Source organism: Dermacentor andersoni, chromosome 10 (assembly GCF_023375885.2).
Source record: "Dermacentor andersoni chromosome 10, qqDerAnde1_hic_scaffold, whole genome shotgun sequence".
NCBI lineage: Eukaryota > Metazoa > Arthropoda > Arachnida > Ixodida > Ixodidae > Dermacentor > Dermacentor andersoni.
The window spans coordinates 47,987,697-47,994,524 of record NC_092823.1 but is presented as its reverse complement, the minus strand read 5'-3'; the positions used below and the strand labels follow the sequence as shown (position 1 = coordinate 47,994,524).

At 46.0% G+C, this 6,828-nt stretch overlaps 1 pseudogene; it reads right to left on the bottom strand.

Annotated features, from left to right (window-relative positions):
• Window positions 1-2,458: 2,458 nt before the first annotated feature.
• On the bottom strand, window positions 2,459-2,640 carry LOC140213829 (U2 spliceosomal RNA; annotated as a pseudogene).
• Window positions 2,641-6,828: the final 4,188 nt, after the last annotated feature.

Here is a 6,828-nt window from a genome sequence, read left to right as displayed (position 1 = left end):
GTCGGCAATATTCAAATGCCCATACCGGCAGTCGAACAATGTGCAATAGTGAGCGTGCGTTGTTCGCTGCTGTGCGGCACCGGCCATGCGGATGAACAGACGCGGGTGATAGCGGGCACGGTGGTGTCCGGCAAAGACAATGTCACAGACACATCGCTTCCTCTAATTCAAGGCGCGGCCGCTAGACGCGGTATGTTGCGAACCGTGCAATAAATTCATTATTTTCCACTAGTTTCTGCCTGCAAATATGGTTGTGTTAACCTCTTTCGGCATCCAAGCTTTCATTTAAATAGACTGAAAATCTCGGCGGAAGAAGGTTTGTTCAGTATCCATTAAATATTTGTCGGCAAAACTGAACGGCATTTAAAAATTGTCGGCAAAACTGAACTACATTAGGTTTTAATACATTAAGTTTTGAGCGTCTCCTTTTATGAATAAAGTTGTTGCCGCAAAATCAAGTAGAGTTCATTGTGAATACTCCTCGGTGCGTATATGTCCTGTTATTAGGAGCCTTAAACACGAAACTATGACTGCCTGTGTCCCACTATAACTGTAAAACGAGACTACTTTTTGTAAGCGAAGCATCTATGCCGAAGTGGAGGTTGTTCAATCCTATGGCATGGTCCTTGGAAGTCAACGCAACAGCACATTTTGCCTTTTAGAAGTTATCTTGTAGTCTTATGCTAGCTTTTGGATGCATTTCGTGCGTTTTCTTGCCATAGATTAATGACGTCTTCGATTTGAAGAGACTTCTGCACTTCATTGACGTAGAAGACTTTTTGAACGAACTTATCAGCAACTTCATGCAATCGTTATAGAAGTATGTGCCCACCCCCTATGCAATGCCCTCTTCTCGAGGGGCTTTGCGGTCTTTTGAATAAATAACAAAAATGAGCGGCAGCCACTCTGGTTGTTCATCGACAGCAGTATGTTGAAAAAACTGGTGAAGGGCTGTTGGAGAAAACGTGAGCCTTCATTAGTCACTCGATCATTTTTCTAGAGAAATCAGTGCACTTAAACTGGAGCAACCTAAGGGAGTCCTGATTTTATTCGCCAGCTATAAAACTGCAGGGAAACTGTTGGATGCCTGCAGTAAGGCCGACTGGTTTTTGCCGGGAATCTATTAAAATTCCCAAAACGTTGTTCATCAGATCAGGGCCCGTCAGCAGAATGCTGTTGAAAGATGCCCCTTAGTGTTTAGTAGAGTCGAATGGGACCCAGATTTGATCAAGCTTTTGGGGGTGACGAACACGGAAAATGGGACGATATGTGCGCCATTCGCGCCAGTGAAATAGGGAACCTTGCTGTGCACTACCATTGCTTAAGAGTTCGATTGGGAAGTCGAACAATAGGTATTGGACTGTGTGGATTTTCGCAGGGCATGGCGTGGCTGAAGCATATGACGCAGAGCTCGTTCTCGATTGTTCAGAATACAATTTCTCTGTGTGCGAAAGAGGAGAAAGGTGACACAATTGTTTGATTTTCCTTAGGTGAAATCATCAGCAGCAGCAGCCTATTTTCATTTCCACTGAAAAGAACGAAGGCCCCTTCCTTTGATCTACAATAACTCTTGAATTGCGCTAGCTGGTTCAAATTTGCGCCCAAAGATTTTTTTATTTCATTACCCCATCTAGTTTTCTTCAGTCCTCGATTGCGCTTCTCTTCCCTTGGCACCCATTCTGTATTCTAATGGTCGACAGCTTGTCTACCCTACGGATTACTTGGCCTCCCCAGCTCTATTTTTTTTAAATGGGTGAGCATTTCTATGCTTACCCAACATGCTTATCTTATTCGTCCGCCCGTCCCGTACGACAACTGCTTTCAACCTAGCACCCACAGCAGAGAACGCTTCCCTTTCCGGCTGTCTCTCGCGTCAACGCCAACGAAACGGCGAGACAACAGTGCTCACGGATCTCTCAGGACATGGCACATATTGCTACTTTGCTACTTTCGCAGATCGTTTTCGAGATCAGGGCCCACGCGTCAGCCTTCAATGCTAAGTAAGCAGTGAAAGCACAGGGCGCGAAATATGAGCAGTCGGCACTGTTCGTCAGCATCGCAGCTCGCTTTCAACGTACGCTCCCAGCGGCGGAGCATACGAAGCTGCCGCCTGAGTACGTTTTCTCCCGGTTCCTAATTGTTCGATGCAAATGCATAAGGCGATAAATAGTGATAACAGCTTACAATGATGGGAACGTCATTAGCGCACTTGGTGCCGCCACTTCCAGTACTTTGCTTGCCTTATCAATGCACCTTGTGCCACCGCTCGCACCAGTCGTTGTCGCCGCAGTACTGTCATTTGTACTGGCCAGATAAAGTTTCATCACTTTGATAATGAAACCGGGCTGCGTGGAGATGGCCAAGTAGCACAATGCTTACGCAGAGATGTTTATGCTTGCATTATTACAGCGAAGCAGTATATGGCTTGTTTCTAGCGGATCAGTGTACGGAGACAAAAAAAACATGGGTCAATCCATAAGATGGTGCAATATCGAGCCGACGCGCGGCGGAGGTGAAGCAGGCTTGGAGCACTCCGCCAACTTGCAAAAGATCGTTTCATATTTTAGGCTCAAATTTGACAAATATCAGAGATTAAGCTGATAAGAACAGATACAACACTTTGACCCACGTAGGCCATATCTACGTGTGGACCGCCCTCTCCTTATCGGCGTTCCGAATGCTTCCGTATCTACTTTAGTTCTTTCCACTCTCCGGTGGTGGCGGTCCCATCAAAACTTCGCGCTTGTCTAGTTTCCTCCAGCTCGTGGGAGCGGGGGTACTTTCTTCAACGCCAATCAAGATAAATGAGCCCGTATGTACGTTCAAACTTCCGTGTTACCTCTGTGTAGTAGGATAGACAGCTCCGCTGGTCATACATTTCTGCGGAATGGAATGGAATATAGTCAAATGGAATATAGGATACCCCGTTCAGTTTACGATCCAGACCGCTCTCTTCCAGTGTCTCGACGTTACGCCTAAGATATTTCGCTCCATCACTTTATGCGCTTTCCTTAACTTGTGAAATTCACACTGATTACTGTGAGGAATGCCGAGGATTTCATGGTTAGAGTACGCCGCTTGTCTTGTTCTGTTAATTTGAAGAGATGTTAAGGTAAGATGACATTACTGTTGTTGCCGATCACAAATATTTTGTGACCAGATGTCTATCTGCAACGAAGAGAATCTGTTTTCTTCACATGAGGTGTGCTTTGAGCAAACCTCAAAGACATGAGGCCTTCCATTGCCAAGTGCATGCCTCTTGAACACAAAGACGCTCGCCGGTTTCCGGGTACCAGCAGGTCCGATGTGGAGCTTCTTGGCAAGAAAAGCGTCGTGTTCTTCGGTTATTACTGGGCGAACCTTCTGAGATCTTAATATGTCTCCTTCAAAGAGCAGCAGTATTCAGCCTCTTAAAAAGTTTATTATTATTTTTTACAACTTTCGAATGCGGGTATTGGCTTGACGCGGAGCGGTCGGAATTTATGATTTGTTTTCAGAGATTTTATTGCATTCGAAAAGAGGTGAAACAGAGCGCTTGACTTAATATGACATGGTCTCCTAAAAGAAAGCATGAGGGATCCTTCCAACTAATTCCCTACTGCAGGAGTAAATGCGTAGTGTGTTCTCGGTAGGAGTCCACTTCGAAGTAGGTAAGAGTTCCAGCTGACCTGAAGAATGAGCGATTGTTCAAATCATGAAGAATCGAGTACGCTCAGCGTGTCCTCTAAAGCCGAGGCTGATGTGTCACCTGTACTAGCCATATTTCCGCGCGTGACCTATTGTCGTTGCTAGCTTTTGTCATTTCAGTGCGCGTAGATGTCGACGTAGTTTTCGGCATTTTGTGTGTTACTGTCGTCACACCACTAGTTTTTGAGGGCACTTCACTTGACGATGCAGAGTGAAGTGTTGTGGCACGGTCACCCCAGTTGCATATGCTGTATATCGCAACTAGTTGGCATTTCCGCTACGTGTTCTCCCTAAATACACAAGAATGCAGGCAGAACAATTGCATCCTCAGGAAAGTTATTCACAGTTCGAAGGTTTTTTTTTCACCAAAAATGCAAAACATACACATTTGGAAAAGTTCATGTTTCTTGTGGTGTAGGCACTACTTCTCAAAGCACAGGAATTGAACCATCTTTTCGTTTTTGTGGGTTCTTGTAGCTTTGTAGAGGCAGGATCCACGTGTGATTTTCTCGTTGACCCGCATTTTTTTTTTCCCCACGTCGTCATGGTTGAATTTCTCTCCTTTTTTGATTGGACTCAGACGAGGCCTTTGCGGATGTAGATGAAACTCAGTTCAGTCTTTATGCTTGCCTGATATCTAATAAGATTGCGAGAAGAATCAAAATGGTGAAAATGGACTGTTATGTCCTTTTTCGTATTTCAATCTCATGAGCCTCCAATTCTTTTGAAAATCGGATCCTAACATCAAGACAATTTTGTTTGCTCATCTAGTAGTATCTAATGAGTGAGACCGCCAGACTTCGTATCATTTTTCACAGACTAAAGTGTCGTTGGAGGCCACTGAGCTCTTTTAATCTGCTATGATAGGAATATGGTAGTCTTTTGGAAGTTTTCAGCCGCATCGGCAACGCATGTTCACTTGCATCATGGCTCTACCGAGTATAATGTTTACCAGTTTGTATAATGTTCAAGCCTGTATAGAAGTCCTTCATATGCACAGATTTCAAACTCCTGGCCCTGTGTGACAACTTGTGCCTGATCCATTAGATGAGATGGTTGGGCACTTCGTGGGCAGAAATTTCTATATCTCGGATGATAACTTTGAACGATGGCTTATAAATGAGAAAGGTTGCAGGTCAGTCATCAAGCTTGGTAAGACCAATTAAAACAGGATATTTTAGGGAAAGGGATGTAAATTGGCCACCTATCTCTGAGCTGTGGCGTACACAGACGGCTGCGGAGCAAGTCGTAAGTCCGTGGGACGGATCCTACCTTCAGCCTGCATCGATGTCGGGTTCTCATGGGCAGCAACGTACTCAAATGAGAATTCAATGTACACATTGAACAACCAGCAGCTGTGGCCCCATCGTTGCGCCATATTAACATTATTTACGCGGTCACTAGAGCTAATATTATCCACCTCAATGGCGGCAGCGTCGCATAGGGCTTTCTGTTTATTGATACATTTATTCGTTGTATTTGTATAGCAATTGCTACAAACGAAACTCATAAGGGTCTCTAGAATTGCTTTGTAGCAATCGCTACACACGGGTGGTGTCTCATTTTCCGTTTATTATTTACCTCTCTCCACCTTGCCGGTTTCCGCAGAACTATTTCGTGAAACTCTTACCTTTGGTACGAGTTGTTGACAAATTCGACTTCGCCCGGACATTTGCTAGCCACCTGGTTAGCTCAGGTGGTAGAGTGGCTGCCCCGGAAAGGCAGCGGTCCCGGGTTCGAGTCGCGGACCAGGACGAATTTTTCTTCAACTGCGAGGCTATTCTTTCGAGGGACCCGTAAGGGCTTCCTTTGTAGCAATTGCTACGAACGGGTGGATGTCACATCTCCCCTTTATTATTTACCTCTCCACTTTGCGGGTTTCCGCAGAACTATATTCGTCAAAAAGGGGTTTGTGTTTCAGTTTACGCGTACGAGAATCATGTTTTCTGCTAAATTCAAATTACAATCCGACACCGTCATGTGTTTAGGCTGTGCGTAAGTCATACTTTACCAATTTTCTTACGCATTTACATTTCTGAAATTCAGCTAGACCAGTAACGCTTCTGTGCCACGTGGAGAGCGAGCGTAGCTATCGTTCGGTACGATGTTTTGGTGGACAACACAACCGATGGCGGACGCCGACGCCAACACCGGACTTTCTGCGACACGCCCTTAACGCTGTCGCGTTATTTCTTTTTTTTTTTGCAGAGTGCATTCAGCTAATGGACTATGCCAATTTGAATGCAGTAGATTCGCGCCCCGCTACCAAGGCTTAGCAGAGGGGCAAATGTATGTGAGTGGTGGACCGGATGCGTTCATTGTAGCGCGCTACTACGTGTCACAGTAATCCGACCAAAAGAATATGACGACACTCCCAGTACAATGACGGTGCGCGAGCAGTGGTTTCGGCGGCAGAACGATCCAATGACAGAGGCGCTTGGTCCCGCTCCCACCTGATTGAGCGGGCCATGTCAATGTTTATTTTTTGAGAAATACAGGCGCCAACACCTGTTTGGTTTTTCCTCGCCCATAAAGTGGTGACTCCGGAGTTCGCTTCATGAATCTCAGCTCCTGCACAACGGTTCCCTCAGCCGCTTCGCTAGGCCTACTGCAATCAGGGGCTCAAGCACAGCTGTCATCGCAGTCCGCTTTCTGTCTAGTAAGCCATGACCTCGGATTCCTCCAATCAAGTGTCCTCATCCACGCCACCACCCCGCGAGTCAGAAGTCTCTGCAGTGAAGCTCCCCGAGTTTTGGTATTAAGGCACCGAACTTCGGTTGATTACTTTAAATACTTGTTTCGTCGTCAGCGCCTCCGTTCACAGTTCACTATGTTTGACCACGTCGTTGGAGAGCTTCCGACTAATACTGCTGCAGTTGTTAGTGATGTTCTACGCTATCCGCATGTCGACCGCTCCTATGACCACCTTAAGCGGACGTTTATACAGGTTACTAATGACACAGAGAGCATCGATTAATGCAACTTCTTACATTGGACGTGCCCGGCGACCACATACTTACCGACTTATTAAGTCCCATGTATGCCTTGGCTGGCGACCTGCCTCCTTCAACGGACAGCGCACTTCTACGGGAACTCTTTCTGCAGCGTTTTCCAATGCAGCTGCACATTATCCTGACCGCG